The sequence below is a fragment of the Anser anser genome, assembly GCF_964211835.1.
Source record: "Anser anser genome assembly, chromosome: 2".
NCBI lineage: Eukaryota > Metazoa > Chordata > Aves > Anseriformes > Anatidae > Anser > Anser anser.
In genome coordinates, this window is record NC_139721.1 from 109917030 (window position 1) to 109935871 (window position 18842).

The window sequence follows — 18842 nt, forward strand, 5'->3', positions numbered from 1 at the left end:
GGACCCTGGTGACTGCAGGCCTGTATCCATTCCCTTTTACTCTCAGGTCTCCCAGCACATCACCACTGAGCACTGGCTCCTCAGATATCTTCAGGGTGGCGTGCCTTGCATCCTCCTCTGGCTTTCCATCAGTACATTTCTGACCCTTTGACCTTGATCTTCCTCTCTTCTCCTCATTGTTGTCCCCATTCGGCTTTCTCAGGGTCTTTCAAAGAACATAAGATCAGTGCAAGCATATACTTTAACAGAACACTGGCCTAGCATGAACAGATTTAAGGCATCTCACCCCTACTGTGCATAACAATTTTGTGACTTCACCCAGTTGTCTTCTCACCATATGCCTACTTTTCTGGCTCATTTATAAACAGGTTCAACAGTAGGAGACCAGGAACATAACCCTATGGAACATCACTGGAGACCTCCCTCAAATGTAAAAACTGACCATTTATCCTCCTCTTTTAATAGGTTATTCACATGAAGACTTTTCCTTGTGTCCCATGGTGTCTTAATTTCTTTCAGAGCCATCAGTGATGGACCTTTATGTCTTTGAAAATTTTTGCTGCGATTCTAAATGGCTGACCTTGTTGTGGTTTTCATTTAACTTGCCAGAGTTTATGATCCTCTCTATTATCCATTCTTGGACATGGTTTGTATTTTCTGAAGAAAGTCTTCCACTTCTAATAAATTCCTTTATTCTGCTGTTAGACATGTCAGCTTTCCCTTTTGGTCTTTCCAATGGTTTTGTCCATACACAAAGCCTCAGAGCAAATGTACGCCTACATGTCATGTTGAAATAGTCACCATGCAAACATTCTAGTCTTCAGGCATCCATTTTAGTTTCTTTTTAACAAGTCTTTCTGTTCCTATGTAATTCCATTGTAGTTGTTTTTCTGGCTTTAGTTCCATAGGCAAGACTATTGAATCTAAGCATGGTCACTGTTACAAAGAGTCTCTTGAGCAGAACCATTCTGAAACAGGTTCTGCATGTTGTTCAGGGCTGGTATAAAAGTTTTGTCTTTTGTAGGCTCCTTCATGTAGCAACACTTTTTTTTTTTTTCTTCAGCAACATCAATCCCTGATGTGACGCTTGCCTAATAAGCACTTGGAAAATTAGTATCTCCTGCCACTGTTACGTTTCTAGCCCTTTCAGCAATTCTGATCTCCATCAGTATGTAATAGATACAGACATTTGATCTAACCTTGGAATAGTGTTTCTTAGGCCTGGGCTGTCAGACTATATAGATTCTCTGGTGCTTGTAAACACAATTAGTTTATTACTTTCATTTGGCATAAAGTTTTCTCTAATATACATTACTATTTCTCTTCTGCTGTTGTCTCCTGTTTCACAAAACTGTTGTTATTCACTGGAGGATAAAGCTTCCCTGACTTCCTTCACTCGGTATCTGTCATTCTGAATCATGTTTTAGCGATTGTCAGATTCTCCCTTTCTCCAATTAAAAAAAAATAAAAATCCTAACACCTTTTTAACTGCCATCACTGCTTTTGCTTTAGTTTACTTGAATCCAACTACATGTGTTCTGAAAGTTTTCCCATTTTCTAACGAGTTCAGATACTTTGTCTTCAACCACTCATTGAGAATCTGTTTCCTCCAGTTCAGCCCTGCTCATCATATGGGAGGCATCCCAGCTGAATCTGCTATGGAGCTCCTGGCATCCAGCTAACTATCTGACTGTATGTATTTTGCCTCCAGAAGCCCTCTCAGGAATGCTGATGGAAATGGCCATTTGTAAATGCATACTGTTACATTGTTTTGCCCTCAGGTATGCTTCAGATCTTCCATTTTTTAGATTGGAAAGACATTTTACTGATGTTTCGGTTCAACTGCTTTGAACAGAGACATTCCATAGGAGTCAGAAATTAGGACCTGAAAATATGAGACCTTATGCTAACAGCATTTTAGGGGTTTAAATGTATTCAGTCTCTTTGCTTACACTTCTTCTGTATGGTGACACTTGGTCCTTCATTCTGCTTTAGCTTTTAAAGCAAAGACCTGCTCCCTGAGGCCTGAGAGCTCCACACCTGTGGCAGACAACAAGATTGAGATGGCAACAGCAAAACGTCATCATGCTACAAGGACTGTGAACTGCCAGATATGTAGTTGTTCTCAGTGGAACAGCAACTTCATTGGGGGTGTCCTAGGATGGAGCCCAGCTTGTCTGGAGATGAAGGACAAGGAAAACTAGATAAGGGAGCCTGCTCATCTGCATTCCTATGAAATCCCTAAGAACCCCTTTGCCCTAGTAGGATATCAGGCTCTCCAACACCTCAGCTCAGACAGCCTCCCCCTTTCCTTCAGCCCAAGGCTCTGCATATGAGCTGTCGTCAGCAAAACTGTTAATAACAACGATGATGCATGTAAGATGGAAAGGGGAAGCACTGTTTCTTGAGTGGGAGGTTAAGGAAACAGGTGACGCATGGTGGGAGGATGAGCACTGAGAAATGGAGAAATGAAAAATAGAAAGTTTTCACTAGAGCTGTGACAAATATAGGCTCATCTAAGTGTAATGGAACAAGACGGCAAAGTGGGCAGACACAATCTCGTGGTCTTTTGAAAGAGGAAGGAGTGACATACATACATTTGAAGATACTAAACTGACCTATGTCCTGAGACTCTTAAGCTCTGGGGGTTCATGCGGAGGTGATTTTAAGATGCTTCTTGTCCAAGTTGCCCATTCGTTGCCACAGATTATTGCCGTGTCACTGTCTCATCAGAAATGGCAGTGCACCCACGCTGTAGGCACCAGACTGATATATTGACACAAGCTGAGGTGGCTGTAGCTAATTCAGTTCACTAAGATGAGGACTGTGGTGGCCAAGGGCTCTTGCTGATCCCTGTCAGATTTAGTGCAACAGGTCACCAGCTGAGGTCAGGAACCTCCTGAGCCATCACAGCCTAACCAGACAAGTGCCAAGATTTGCCAAGAGAGAACTAGAAGAGCCTGGACACCATTTTAGCCAATTTGCTTGGTTTTAGGTCTCCTTTCCTGTACTTTTCACAAACTCATCTGTCACTCTTGCTTGCAGAAGGCATTGTGGAAGGTTTACAAAAGCCCTGTAAGTTTGGGTTTGATTCTGTTGTCTTTTGTTTTCATGCTGAGTAGTGCAGGCAGGATATAACCCCTTGATATGATTTGGAGAAGAGCACTAGTGCAGTGAAGGCCAGCAGCTCCTTCAGAGCTGGGCAGCAACCCCAGGCCAGCAGGGCCTGGCCCAGGAGCAGGGCCCATCCCACCACATTGTCCATGAGTGGGACAAGGCCATGAGGATCTGGAGGCCAGCCCCGCTGCGACATCACTGGGGCAGGACCTGATGGCCCCAGGGGTTGAAATGTGGTCCAGGGGCACGGGCAGGGTGTGGGGAGCTCCTTGGAGTGGTCAGGGGTATTGGAGCTGGTGGTGCCCTCAAGGCAATGGCAATAGCATTGACCAAGATTGGCCCTTTTGATCATCTCTGCTTGTATGGAGAATTACAGAGAAAAACCTGTTCCAGAAAACAGGTGAGTAGCATAACTAAGCTGAATCCACTGTAAACAACCTTGCTCAGTGCAAATTCCCACTTAGAAGCCAAAAAGATGCCAGCCCTGCAGTTGGTGGCAGCTCTGCTTCTGGAGATTTGCTTTAGCTTTGACTGCAGCTATACCAGCATGTGGTAGGAGGAGCTGCTGCTAAATGGCAAGTAGTCCCACGAGAGTCATGGCTAATGGCTCCTGCTCAGTTAGATAATCAACCATTTAATAAAGGGTGAGCTTCCACCTCTTTACTTCCGTGGGGAACATTAATGCATTATTTTTACTCTCCTTAGCTATTTATTTTCACAAAACTGGTAGGAATTTAGTATTTTTGAAACCTCTCTTCCTCTACTAATACTACCTGAAATTGCCCAATGGATTCAAGTTATTAGGAATAGCTAGATGGTTGTGCAGATGTTGACAGAGACAGACACAAAGCATTAATGTATTAGGAAAGCACTCAAGTTTATAGCAACATAGATTTTTAAACCACGTTAACATCCAGCAGACAGCTACTACTTTGAGGATTATGTTGCATTCCTACACAAGTCTTCCTCCCTAATGGCTTGAGAGCTAAACAAACTTAGAAAGTGGCCATTTCTTCTTTGCTTAGACTTTATGCTTTGATGGCCTTCTCTGGGAAGGAGTGATTGCATGGCCAGGACTCAGCAGGAGAGTTTGTATAAATATTTTTCAGACACTAAAAGTTTGGCTATGTACATTTGATTCCAGATATTTCAAAGTTGCAGTGATCATCTTCAAAGCTGCAGTGATCATCTTCCCCCCTGGCCCCCTTTTATAAATTAAACCCGCAATCGAACTCACCATTTTCCGTGCTAGATTTTACCTTCTTGTACCTTGAGACTTGAAGGGCAGAGGTTATTTTACTGATGCTAAGCTTCTCATTAGCTAAAAAGCTGTGTTGCTTTTTGTGGGTATTTGTTTCTCAGAGAAGTTCAAGCTTTAGATATAAAATTTGTGAGTAATCGCTGCTTAGGAATACTTAAAATAGAATGAGAACTACATTTGATATTGATTTGAACTTTGGTTTACTTCTTTTTGAAAAAGAACAGATGCTGTTTGTGTGTTTCCTTTGAGGCAGATTAAACACACTCTAGAGAGCACACCTGAACCAAAGGTCAAGCTTTCTCAGCATGACAGCCAGCTATGAACTGCTCCGTGGTTTTTCAATTTGGTAATGAAGGCTTGTAAAGTAGATTGTAAAGAAATTATGTTTTATTTATTTTTATGTAAACTTTTACAAACTACTGAAATATATGTTTGGAATTTTTTTTTTCTTTAGTGGCCCAAAAGAGGATAACATCTGTTTTTCTACCTACTGTATTATTTAATTTGGAAAATTCCAAGTCTTCCAATAAATTGGTCTGGCAGCTTTCACAGCAGATTTACAAGTTGAGTCATTTCCAGTACCAGTTGTGCCTACAGTTCTGCCTTTCTGAGAAGCCTATTTCTCTAAAGACTTGAGCTTCTTTCCAATTAAAGTCTGAAATGGCTTTGCCATATCTTTGGGCCACTGTGCTCTTATTGTAAAGCACCTCATTTAATTAATCTCATTGCCATTGGCTTTAAAAATGATGGTGTTCATGCCTAGGACAAGCACTCCATTTCTTCCATGGGAGGCTTGGTTACTCCAGAGAGAGTTGTGCCAATTACGTCAGGGAAAATCATCTCTTCAAAATGCTCCATGCTGGCCCCAAGCAGAGTAGTAAAAACGTGTTGGTGAAATAAAAACAGTGATCTGTCACCATGTACGGCTGGGACGAATTACTGAAAAGCTCACTGTGTTCCTTCCTCACCCTTTGAATCCACGTGGGTATTACAATTCAGGCTGTGTATTTCAAAAGCAGAAGAGAAATCAATGTTGCATGAGCATTTAAAATGTCAAAGGGACCCAAACAAGCAGTGGATGTGTCATTTGTTTATGATAATTTCTACTTAGAGCTTCTTCTAAACTGTAAACTGTATCTTAAGCTAAGGATATGGTTTATTTATCTTTGGGAATGGTCAGAGCAGTTTTGCTGAGGAATGAAGGGAGATGGTACTTTTTTTACAATGAAGAGCTTGTTATTGCCATTCATCCAAAGACAGAGCAACTGTTAGCTGGTCAGTGTGAGTGATTTTCTTAAATGAAGGTGGGGCTTAACAAATCGCAGGAAGTCTGGCCGTGTTCCCAGGAAATGGCACAGCATTTGTCTTACATCTATCTAAAGTGGCCACCCAAAATGTCAGCTTCCCTCAGCAAAAAAGCAGAATTACATGAATTTTAAAATACCACAATAATTTCAGTACCTAGCTACATATGCCATGCAGACTGAGACATTTCCTACTGGCAGTCAAAGCAGAATGTTTAGATTATATATTATTCTTGATGGCGCTGAATGATGAATGTCAAAAACAAGTGATACTAGAGGGAAATCTACGCTAGAGAAATTCTAAACCCATTTTGAAAGGCATACTGAGCCTGAAGAAATTGATGGAACTGATATTTTTCAGAAGCCCTTGGTTTTCTCCTTTCATCTGCAGTTTCTAAATACAGGTCTGTAATATTTTTCCCAAGCATTTGAAAGATCTGAATTTCTCCTGAGATGACTTCCTAACTTTTTCAACCACCACTTCACCCTTGTTACATATTTGTCCAGATATTTTGCCACTCTAAAGTTTTGAATCAAGTAAGTTATCTTTGTGAATTGCCTGGTTGGGCAGCTATAGGTTACAAAAGCTCATGTTTCATGCTCTTTATCTGATAGAGACAGGAGAAGAGAGAGGGCCCAGTCAGCGAAATGGGCCCAAATACCTCTAATCTCCTTTTTCTCTCTTATTTTCTGCCTTAGGAATGGTTGCACTTCAGAACGAATATCACTGTGGTTTTGTTTTTGTTTGGATTGTGCTTTTTTTGCCTTTTTTCTGAAGATTTCACCAGTTGTAGTTGCTCTAGAACTCCCCAAGGTGACATTTGAGTATGAATCATTTCTCAGATTTTATTAGCAATTGATGTGAGAGGAGAGCAGTGAGAACAATGTTGGGATCTTAGACGCAATTCTCTTCAGTTACTGTTTTCCAATTACTCTGGTTATAAAATGTGAAAAAATATATAAGTGGATAACCTAATTTTGTTTCAGAAGTCAGTGCTTTATTGCCCAGTGTAGAAGTGGATACCACATTTACAGAAAAGAAGGGTTGTGAATCTGCACTGGTTGTTGAATCCTCACTGGGATTTTACCTTCCACCAGTTTTCCTTTCCATGTGAGTTAACACAGCAACCAGCCTTCCTAGCCCTGTCTGCAGTGCACCAAAATCTCTGTGTGGACAACAGCAACAATCTGAAGAAGGAAAAGGGAAATGGGGTCAGGAGAGAAGTGGGGGAATTCTGGCAGGAGCAGACACGGAGAGAGCTACATTTCTCCAGGCTTCCCAGTGGTCCATTTCAGAACAGGGCAACGCTGGACATTCATGTTTCACCTGCTCATTCTTTTCATGGCCCTAGATTCAGCTTTACCTACCAGCAAAACACCCCAGCAGCCATGAACTTAGCCTTGGCACTGTGGCACTGTGTTGCACACACTTACCACTCCTGAGTGAGTTCAGTTTGTTGAAAAGACAGAGCTGTGCTTCCACCGTCAAAAGATGGTCAAAATCACTGATGGGGGCAAGTGGTCCATCTGCAGACCCTAATGAAAACAAGGTCGCTGGCTGCTTGCATTCTCCAGAAATTCACTTTGAGGTACATAACACGTTGGAAATATACCTCTTTTTTTTTTTTTTTTTTTTTCTAGTGGAAAAACTGACGCTAAGTGGCAGGATGGGAGCTGTCTGGGTATGTTGGAGGATTCCTTTTACTTTAAGTGGAGGCAAAAGAATAACATGCAGAATTTCTATTTTGATGAACCAACTCTAGGTGGCAACAACACGCTGCATAGCCTTCCTAGTCAGTCAGAGACTATTAATGCTGCTTACATAGAGGCAAAAAAATATAGCATTTTCAGTAACGCTTCTAGAAAATTTTCCAGCTGACTGCACCAGCTGCAAATTGCTAGAAACATTTCCAGATTCTGTGAGTTTTCATTGTAACAGAGGCCCTGTATTTCAACATGTATTTTGAATAAGATGCTGCATGTTTCATTTTGTAGACATAACACTGCAGGTGTACAGAGGAAAATTAGCAAACTATTCTCTTTTGGTTATCCCGCTTGGATGGGCAATCTCAGGAAGCGCATCCTGATTTTTAATGATGCCTGTAAAAGTGCACAGATGGATATGTACAAATGCAGTTGTGTAGCATTCACCAGCGATGCTCTTGAAATCCCACTTCATCACCTCGTCAAAAAACAGCCACACACATACCTACAGAAATGCTTGCCACATCCTCTGTGTAAAGCAGTATTATCTGCCAAGAGATTCGTAATGCCCTATTTCATTCCCTCTTCACTATGTATCCAGCTTCCTGGGCTTAGCAGTAGATAAGCAAACACTTGCACTCTATAAAAATTTTTGAGTATGATGAATTGCAGTGTTCTGGAATTTTTCTCAAAAGTCAGCTTAACTGTTAGCTCCACTGACCCCTAAAATATTTAAATCTGTTATCGATGTGTTCACAGGCACAGGGAGAAAGCAGAGAAAAAAATAATAATAGTTTTGATTACCCATTGCAGCAAAGAACTGCCAATGTAATCATACTGTATACTAATAATGACCACAGAAAATCTTTCAAGTGTGATAACATCATATTTGTAGTAAGGCCAAAGTGTCTGGTGGCATCTACAGGATATGATAAGCTTCTCTGTCATAGTGGTAAAGTGTGAAACCCTGTGATTAAATGAGCTTTGTATAATTGACCCATTCAATTGCTTGTTCTCGATTAATCTCCTTTGGGTCCATTTCCAGTATTGCAAACCTCTAATCTGCTTTCAAAGAGAAGAACTGTCCTTCAAAATGTAGAAATGCATCATCTGGAGGCAATTCTTCCTTTCTTACTGAAGTGTGGAAACTCCCTTTAAATGAGACTGAGTCAGCTTTCCAGATTTACAGTATTTAAAATCAATATCTTACAACCCTCCACAAACCTGGTAGATTGATATTTTAAATAAATATGTATAAATGAATTGGGATTTCTTCCTACTTTGTTTAAAAATCTTCTTTACTTTAGTCGAAGTTCAGTTTGTTACATCCACCCAGTGACTTGATTGTTTTCAGAAAATTATTCTTATGCATAAATACTTAGTAGATATAACATTTTTGAACTAAAAATGGATAAATACTGTTTTTCCTATAAGAGAGGATAATAGAGATGTAATAGAAACTTCTATTTCTGTCACTTGAGAAAATATCACACTAATAATAACATGATACTTAATATTTGAGGAATAGCTAGGAATACGTAAACCTATCTGGGATAAGGGTGCTTTGAAAAGGAGAAGTAGAATTCACTAACCCTTTAAGTGTCAAGCTACTTTGTGTAATGCTTATTCTTATTAGTTTTTCTTCCTTTCAATTAGGCAGTAGCTTCACTATACATTTTTCAAAAAGTGGGGATATAAGAGCAAATGCAAGGGAAACACAGTTGGAAAATCTGGTTATATCTGTGACATACTGTCCAAATGCATATCATAATATACCTTTTTTATGTGTGTGTGAAAACAACCCTGCTAATTATGGTGGGTGATTTCAATTTATTTTGGAGGAATCCACACTTCATATCAAGATCCTAGGGCTGTTTCTCAGAGGCACAGATACCGCCCCAAGATCTGAGGTGTGTTGCATCCTGAAGTATTGAGTGCAACAGCACTAAAGACTCATTTTGGACAGGCCCTGAGATGCTTCTCAGCTTGTCTCCCACACAGTTTGAGGAGGCTCTTGATAAAGTATCATTGGGTATAGCTATCGCAACACCTATCTCGCATTAATCCATGGTAACCCTCAAATGCAACAAGTGGCACTTTCATTACACGCTATTGCTATTTCCAGGAGTCCTTCACCTTGAGGCATCTGCACCAGACAAGGCTTCTCACTTCTGTTCTTTTATTCACGGGCATCCCATATGTCACCTCTACTTTCACATGTTTGCAGCCTTCGTTTCCCTCATGTATGTGCATGTTTGTATTTTCTCACACAAGGTGTCCCATTCTCCCACTCTCCTGCCAGAGTAGGCTCATCTCACACTCCTTAGAAGCAGTATTTTCATGCCACATTCCACATCTTTTCCCAAAAAGCTGAGTGTGCGCTAATAATCTCTACACTGGTTTACCACCCTGATGGCTTCTCCCATCAACCTGCTACCCAGTTTCTGTAGCCTTCTTCCCCTCTCCATATCAATGCTCTGCTGATCCTTCTCTACTGTACTTAAGCTGTGGTTTCCCCCTTTGCTTTGTCTGTCCCCTTCTAATTTTTGTCCTTCCTCCTATCTCTTATTCCTTTCTCTTCTTTCTCTTTCAAGGTGTCAACAGTTTGAACACAACTGGGTTACACAGCCAAGCTAAAATGAGTAATGCATTGAGAGTAATGTGCTTTTCTGCCATCAGCTTGTTCTTTGATCCACAGAGCTTTAACAAAATGTAATGAAAATGCTACCTGTCTCTGATGCAAATGTGGGGAAATGTGTTGCTTGCTGGAAGCCAACAGGTTTCCAGATAGAGATAGTTAAGACATATGCTAGCAGCTCACCACAGTCTTATCCAGTATTGACATGGGCAAAATCAACGTGACTACAGACAGTGAGAATTAAAATTGTGGGAACTGATAACTGCTAAATCATGTATTCTTTAACTCTTCAGTATAAAACTGTATGGGGTCTCTACCACCACCCTTTACCTTTTCTGGGTCCCTCCCCCCCTAGCTTTCATCCATGTCAATGAGCTTTTCCCAGTGATGATTGCAACTTTCCCTGAAACGTGTGAATAGGTCACATAACCAAAACTTACCACATCACACCTAAGCTGAAGGTGCCATGAAGTTGTATAAAATAGCTTTGTTTTTTTCAACCTGCCATTGAAACATGAAAACCATAAATGATGTCAGATGCCAAGTTATGTTTGAAGATAAAGCATCATGTTTTAAAAATAGTTTTTAGTACGTTATTATTATTATTATTACTCTAATAAGGTCAGACATTACGTGGTACAGATTAAGGTATCTTATTTTATAGAGGGAGCTGTCTCCTGTTTGCCATGAAACAGTTTGCCACTGTTTAGGTGTAATATGAAATGCCATTCTCTACAGCTCCAGCAGTCCCAGATAGTCAACAAATGGAATAACATAACATTTAAAATAAAACCAAACATCTATGTGTCCCCATAAAGAAAGTCACTTCATTCCTTGTTTACACTCAAGAGCTGTATCCTTTTCAAAAGAAGTTTTGTTCAGCAAACCAGTTTTCACATTTTCAGGAGCTCTTGATCTGCTACTGGGTTACCCATATTTAATTTGGTAGACCACCATTATCATGGAATACAACAGCCTTTGGTGGGAATGGCACAAGCTCCAGAAGGAGGCATTTGTCTGTTTGCTCATCATGGACATAATTCTCTTTCAAATAGGTACTCTATACTTGCCTCCAAATTAAGTGTGATTTACAGTTCTAAATACAACCCTAGTTATTTCAGATGAGTAGAAAAGTACAGCCTCTCTTAGTCTAATAGTGGATGTATATATGAGTAGAAAAGTACAGCCTCTCTTAGTCTAATAGTGGATGTATATGGTACTCTCTCCACAAGCTGTGGAACAGGACAGTATATACCGAAAACAACCTTAGAAGAATTTTATTGATTATGCCCCCCCATATTAGTTTTTAAATTTATTTTTATATTTATTTTATTCATTTATTTTTATTTATTTATTTATCTATTTATTTATTTATACTTATCAGGTAAATCTTTAAATGAAAAAAGTGGAGTACAGGATGTCTCCCATTTAAAGTTAGAGTGCACCAGTTGACTCTCTCACAGACAAATAGTACTACAAAGTTGTGTTTTGTTTTCCTAACCAATGCCTAATTTTCTGAAACTCTTTCCCTACCCTCAAATTCACTTCAAATCATAGAATTATGGCCTCTCTTCAAAAATTTTGTCTTTGCTTTTCACTTTGGTTCTCCAATAGTCTATTACCATAAGGACTTTTTTCCACAAGGCAAGCAACATTTAACACGAGTTAAATTTATTATATTGCAAAACTAGTTTAAGGAGAGTAGTAATTAATTAATGACAAATCATTGATTCAAATTTTGAAATTACTGTTGGGGGCTTACAGATCTCAGTGATGCAGAAACATTTATTCAATATTATTCTGCCTGCAGTGGCCTTACTATATACATCATTAACTCCTCGATGTGCAGTTAACAAATGAACAAGAAAAGAATGAATTCAAAGTAAAGACGAAGTTGACAGGAAAAGCTGAAGTGTCTTTGATTGTTTTTCAGGGTTTAGAATTTTAAACCCCAAAGCTGCAGCTTTTTTTTTTTTTAACCTTAAGAAGCAGCAAAATGTGATTAATGCAGGTTGTAAACATTAGGGCTTCTTGTTACTCTCACAATGTAATTAGCACTACCCTACCAACTCCTTTGCATAATACAGAATATGTTCTTCCTCTCTTAACTAGTATACCTACAGAAAACTAAGATGGTAGCTCATAATGTGAAATCTACAAATTTCATGCCACTTACAGTTATAGAATCACAACCCAGGGAAAAGTTGAGCTCCATTAGACTGGTATTTTTCCTTTACTTTTATTTGGGTTCAGGGGTGGGGAGTAATGGTTCATGAACATTTTTATGGAAATTCATCCTAGTTTAGAAAATCAGAACAAAACATTACATAGATAGTGTTGGTGGCAAATGACTACTGAAATGCAATTGCTACACTTTTCTGCAGTTGCTTTAGCGTGCCATCATCTTTCATGATGTGGATGGGAAATGCAAAGGGAAACAGCTATTGCTGGTACCAAATTACTGCACAGACTCCAGCTGTGAGACAGTAATTGGTTTTTTGTGTGAGTCAAGAAAAGATGGGCACATTTTGAATCTGTTAAAATGTAGTACAGGTTGGTCAATCTACTCGAACAATCTCAGTCTGGTTTATCACACAAATAGCATGGAAAAATAGTGATTCCTGTGTACTGAACAGATAGTTTCAGTCTGAGGACTTGTTTTAATGATGTAGTTTATAAATAAGAGAGTAATAGGTGAAGTAGTGCTCTGCAGCACTGGCATCATTAATTCACCATCAAATTTAAGCATTATTCAAGTTCATCTATAAGTAATGTCTGTGTGAGGTATAAGTAGTTTTCAGCTGTCTAAACATCTTGGGATATGTGTAGTCTATGTCGATGATCTATGATCTGTGCAGCCAGAGAGGATATTCACATAGGCACAAATGTGTGCCTGTTTTTGGGGGGAATGTTAATCCCTCCTGGATGAGAAAGTGAATCTGCATATCAGATGAGAGCCAATTTGTTGTATCTTCTCCCACTAATGGCCAGCAGCAGATAATTCAGAAGAATTTTCAAGAAATTCAGTAATTTGCCCAAGAGGAGTTTCTGTTAATGCTCCTTCCCCTGTCCCTCGTACCTCTGGCTTAATTACAGGCCTCGTGAAGGTTTCTATCCCTTCTTTATACATGTTTTATATAATCTAATCCTTTCTTTAAATTCTATCTCATGTAGCTGAATGCTTTCACTTTAATAGCTAATATTTCCTTTCATCGTTTTAAAATTTGTATCATTTTAATTCCACCAGATGAACTCTTGTTCTTAAATTATGAAAAAAATGGAACTAGAAATGCAGCTTTTATCTTCTCCCTGCCATTCATTATTTTTTATAAAGTTCTGCCATGTCCTCTCTTATTCATGCCATCCCTAAACAGGTTTAATCTTTTCAGTTTCTCCATATACAAAATCTTCTCTGTTAGCTTCTAATCATTTTCATATCCTGTCTCTAGATACTTTCAGTATCTGCAAAAATCTATTTTGCTGTTGAGTTCCCAGAACTGAACAAAGAATTCAAGATGTAGCAGATAACTGATCTGTGGGAATTATAATATTTCCAGTCTGATTTTTTCCCCACTACCATTTTCTTCACTTTCTAAACACTGCTGTCCATTGAGCTTTCCACAGTAATGCCAGGATCACTTTTTCTGAGCAGTTGCGCTCAATTAAGATCCCAGTAGGCTGTGTGAATAACACAAAATATTCCAGCCTGATTTAAGTTTTCCAACCATTAATCCCTTTAGCTGCTGTGGTGTTTTTTCAGCTTCTTAGGTGAGGTCTTTGTTCACTATCTCTGAGCCTCTTTCACACCAAGTGAAATTAAACTACGGCATGTGTTCTGTATCATTTTACCATATCATTTTACCCCTTCCCAAACCAATAATATTTTTAACATATTCTTTTAACTCACACATTTCCTCAAGATGCCAGGTTGTCACAGGCAGCCTGTATGTGCATACCCTTGGGACATATCTATGCTGCCCCCCACAGTGAGTGCAAACGCAGCCAAGCATGCCTGTAATGGTATAGCACCACACTTCAACTCATACCCTGCCTGCTTCTCAGCGGGCGACCTGGCTGCCTTGTTTAGAGTCGCTTCGGTATCTCAGCATGGCACTACACTGTGAAGGGCAGACATGAGCCTAGTCATGTTGAAAGTCAACCAAATAGTACTAATATTTGCTTTCCAGCAGTTTTGAATGCTCAGCAGTACCTTCTCTCCCACCACAAGGCGCCTTTATAAACCTCTGATAATTATTTTTTAAAGGATCTGCTGAAAGTCTGAATGCATTTACAGATACCTCATTTTCCTTATGCCAGTATTTCCTCAATATAGTAAAAAAATGTAACGTAGCCCTGCAGAAAGGAAATTTTTCTTTTACAAAGCCGCAGCCTAGGGGTTCATCCCCTATCATAGCATATTCATGTTTTATTACTTCCTTCAATTATCAATTCAACTCATTTTCCAGGGACTGAAGTCTCTAATTTCCAAGAGGACTGCCAGCCAATAGACACAGGAAAATGGCTTTTCATTGTCTCCTGACAGAATTATTATTACAATTATTACATTATTTAAAATTTACATTATACATGTCTAAAAGGCCACAATTAGATTAGGCCCCATTGTGCTAGCCACTATACAAATGTGTAACAAATGGTATTCCAGGCCCTCAGGAAAAACACTTAATTCTAATGTAAACTCCTTGGGGCAGAAAATATGTACATTTTTGTTCTGTGGGAATACAATGGCACTGGGGTCCTTCACCAGTGCAGCTGCACCACAATCCTAATAAAAATATAAGTAATGGTAATTAATATAAGTATTAAATATTGTTATTTCAATTCTACCACATCTTACCAACCTTTTTTTTTTTTTTTTTTGGTATAGTGTCCTAAGATCATATGTAATTCTTTTGGTTGAAGAATTCTTTATTTGTTTTAGCGCTGTGCTAGGAATACTTTGCTCTGCTTACAGGGAACAAATAGTCCAATGGAATAAGTATTTGGTGGGATGAATGGTGTTCAGAGAGAGGACAAATGGCAAGAGAGAGGGGACACCATCAAAAGCTGTTCTTCTGTGAATGTTAACGCTTGTTCAATGTTCCACGATGAACTCCTTCAGTACACTGCGTTACTGGAAAAAATCCTCCACGCTGAGAAAGACGCACATGTCACTACTGAGTCAGAAGTTGGCAGTGGACATATCAGCACACTTTTTTTTTCAAATGTTCTTTTTTTTTTTTGCCCTCCCCCATGGAAGTATACACTCTCTAAAAAATGTTGCCAGAAGGCATTCCAGTTGTTGACTTAAAAGTATTATCTTCAACATAAACTGGGAAAAATGGGAACAAAATGTTAAAACACAAATGCACAATAGCTTAGTGTTAAAATGTTAGAAAATTGTGATGTTCGTCAATAGTGATTAGTTACTGAAATGCAAGAATTTAGTATTTTTTTCTGTTGCAACCCCCCAACCATAGAAATACCATGACTGCAAAGAGTTTGAGTATCAAACTGGCCTATCTGCAGTTAGTGCCCTACCTTGTTAATGTGTTCCAAAAGTTAGGTTCCAAACGACATAAAGCTAGTTAAAATTAAATACATTTCAAGTAGAGTTTTAAAGAACAGTTGAATACTTTACAAGAACGAGAATGGTGAGCTAACTAAGGGTCTGTCCTAAAGCTACAGGTGACATCCATCTACAGAAACAGCTCATCTCTTTCAGTAAAATATCATCATAAACTTGATATGAAAATTAATCTAGAAGGCAAAGATATCTGCACGGTAGTAAGAATAAGATGCATCTGATTGTGCCTGCTTGCAAGTCCTTTAAATATCACCCAATTGTCTCAAATGCACCTTCTGGAAATCTTTTTAATTACTTTCAGCCCAGAGAAGGAAACCTGTTTAGAAGCATGCGTGTAAAACTGCACTGAAGAATAAAAGCCCCAAGAACATGTGAAATAGTATCACTATTTAGGTGCTTTGTATCAATGAAGACCAGAGAGAAAGTCTGTCCTATCATTTTTCTAGCCTCTCCTGGGCTTCTACCTGGAAGAAAGTGCTATGAAAATCTTTTGTAAGAAAAATGAATAGGCATCATATCAATGGCACTGTTTCTTGCTGTCAAAACAATGACCATTTATTTCAGCGACATTTGTGTTGATAAAACTCTTTCTTTTCAAAATACATGTTAAGTTAAATAGCATCCTTACTTTTCCAAAAGGTTTTAGAATATAAATTGCTTTCCAGAATTCAGGCTTTTTAAAGAAACATATTCATTATCAATAGTGCTCTCCCATGTGATTAAAAGGATGAAAATATTTTATATAAAGGAAAGAAGAGCAGAACATCTCTTACACTACAGGAGTCAGCATGTGGCAGGTCTTTTATTTCTCTAATGCTTCTTCCACCTCAGAGAAAGTGGATTTGCTAAGGTAAATTATTTCATTCAGCTGTGCTAGGCTCTGACTGGACTTATCTCTTTTAACTCTAGAATTAGTATTTAGCATGCAAATTAGACAGATAAATAATGTGGTGACCCCCCCTGTCTTTTATACCCAACCTTCCGTCTCCCTCACTTGCGCTGTCATTGTCATTTGGCTGTGTTGTGATCTGCCAGCAGTTCTGCTGTAAGCGCCTTGTTTTGTGAAGAGCTCCTGAGGAGGAGTCTTTCTTGTCTTTGGCAAACTCTTCCTAAAGAGTATTTCTGCAGTGTGCCAGCAGCTTTTGGCACAGATTCATCAGCTCACAGTGACTTGCAGTGCTGATACTTAATAGTCATCCCCAGTAGCTTAGCAGTGGCAGTAGCTGAGATTGATAATGCAGTCTCTGATCTGCATCTCGCATGTTGGGTTTCTCCTGTCTGGTAAACTTGGAAGACCAATTTAATCTATATAAACCAGAGATCCATCTTTCACTTTGGAGGATGTTTTATCAACTTTACTGTTATTGAGAGAAATTGTGTGAAAATAGATTCAACAAACGAATACCACTGAGCCTTCGGTAGGCGAGAAGGAAAGGAAGAATGAAAGAGGGAAGAACTACCTCAGCCTTTGTCTGTTGTGCAAAGCAGGGAGAAAGAAAGGACATGAAGATGGGTGTCTGTGACACGGAGAAGGCTGTGGGAAAGCATGCCGTCCTCCAGGTAAAACAAAAGAGACCTGAAAACTCAGAGTGTCAGGACCCGACAATACCTCCCATCCATCTGGCCATGAGGGAAACGTTAAGACCCCTACCAGAAGGGGCAGCTGCATAAGTTTCCAAGCTTGTCCTTCCCAGGCACTGCTGCGCTGGCCAAGCAGATGAACACTATCCATTTTATCGTGATGCATGCTTGTCCTCTCCCTCCTTTTCCTTTCTACCACACGCATTTCCCTTCCTGCTGCCTGCCTGCACAGCACCCAGGACAGCCAGCCCTGCTCCTCCCCATCTCTTAGGCCACCAGATGAAACAGGCAGCAGTGAACAAAAACTGCATCCTCAGTTCTCACTTCTGAGAGATGATCTTCAGGGGTCCCAGCAGAGCCCAAAAGCAGAGGATTCGGAGCTAAATCACTTATAAAATGAAATGTAAATAAGTTAGGAGGCCTCAGACCACAGGGGCCATGAAGGCCGGGTGGTGGGAGTCCAGGTCAACCCCTGACATTTCATGGCGCGGGCACCCACCGCCCAGCACCCCCGCCGCCCCGGGGTGTCTGAGGGGCTGCTCCCCGGGCGGGTGGGAGTGCGGGCGTGCTTTGGGGTGACTGTTCCCCTGAGGAACGGGCTGAAGAGCCTATTCCCGGCTCCGGGAGGCACGTTGAGGTGAGGGTGAAGGCCGGGCCGGGGCGGTGCCTGGCTGCAGGGTGGTGGTGGTAGAGGAGGAGGAGGAGGTGGAAGAGGTGGAGGAGGAGGAGGAGGAGGAGGAAGAGGCCAGGATATTCCTGAATGAACGTCTCCCTCCCTCCTCACCCCACACCTCCGCCCGCTGCCCGCCTCCCGCCCGCCACTCGCCGGCCCCGCTCCGAGGCGCAGCCAGTTTCTATAGCGACGGCGCCGAGCCGCCGCTCCTCCGAGTAGTAACAAAGCCGGCTGCCCGCGGCCGCGCCGACACGCAGGGGAAGCGGCTCCCGAGGCCGCCCGCCGCCGCGGCACCCAGGCAGGTAACGCAGCGAGGGGCGCCCCGCTCCCCGGCCGGCACATGGGGGTCGCCGGGCTGAGGGACCGGGCGGCGGCGGCCGAGGGGCGGCGGTGGGGGGCATGGAAGCGGCATGGAAGTGGCTCGCTGGGTGCCGTCGGGCGGCGGGTTGACCTGATGTCCTGGCCGAGGCTCCGAGGGGGGCGCACGGGGAAGCGCCCCGGGCTCAGCACCCTGCTCTGCAAACGGGGGTCTCAGCTTTGTACCCCCTCCCTGAGGGCAGCCCTGCCAGGATTACCCTTGGCGACGAGAGAATTCCTACTACTGCTGCCGTGACCCACCCTGAAAAAATACGCTTTGCCCCCGCCTGGCAATCGTGGGGTCACGAAGTTTAATTTGTTTGGCTTTATAAAGTAATGTGGAATAGGATGGTAGTTTTTCAATGTGTTACTTGTTACAGAGCTAAAGCGTTGATATTGAGGAGTAATCATGAAATTGCTGCTTGGTTTTAGGAGTAACTGTAGCAAAAAGGTTTTATGCCAGATGAGTTTGTAGCATTCAGAGTCAATCCCCATTAGAAGACCGAGTTGAGGTAAGATGGTAGAGATGCCAAAACATCACGTCTGCTTCTCTTGGACAGCCAAAGTTAGACAAGAATTAGCCATTCTGTGCTCTTGAGGTAGTAATGTCAGTGGGACGACGG

General features: G+C 41.0%; 1 protein-coding gene across 13 annotated transcripts in view; it reads left to right on the top strand.

Annotated features, from left to right (window-relative positions):
- RNF182 (ring finger protein 182) overlaps positions 1 to 18842 on the top strand; it is a 74603-nt gene that overhangs the window by 25745 nt on the left and 30016 nt on the right. For 9 of the 13 annotated variants that reach the window (XM_083822830.1, XM_083822832.1, XM_083822834.1 and 6 more), the window contains exon 1: positions 17934 to 18164. The exons of 3 other annotated variants lie outside the window; for them this stretch is intronic. The gene's annotated coding sequence lies outside the window, so the exon portion shown is untranslated. Of the gene's footprint in view, positions 1 to 17933; positions 18165 to 18842 lie in introns of those variants that run through there. One more of the 13 variants, XM_083822829.1, reaches the window with a different exon arrangement.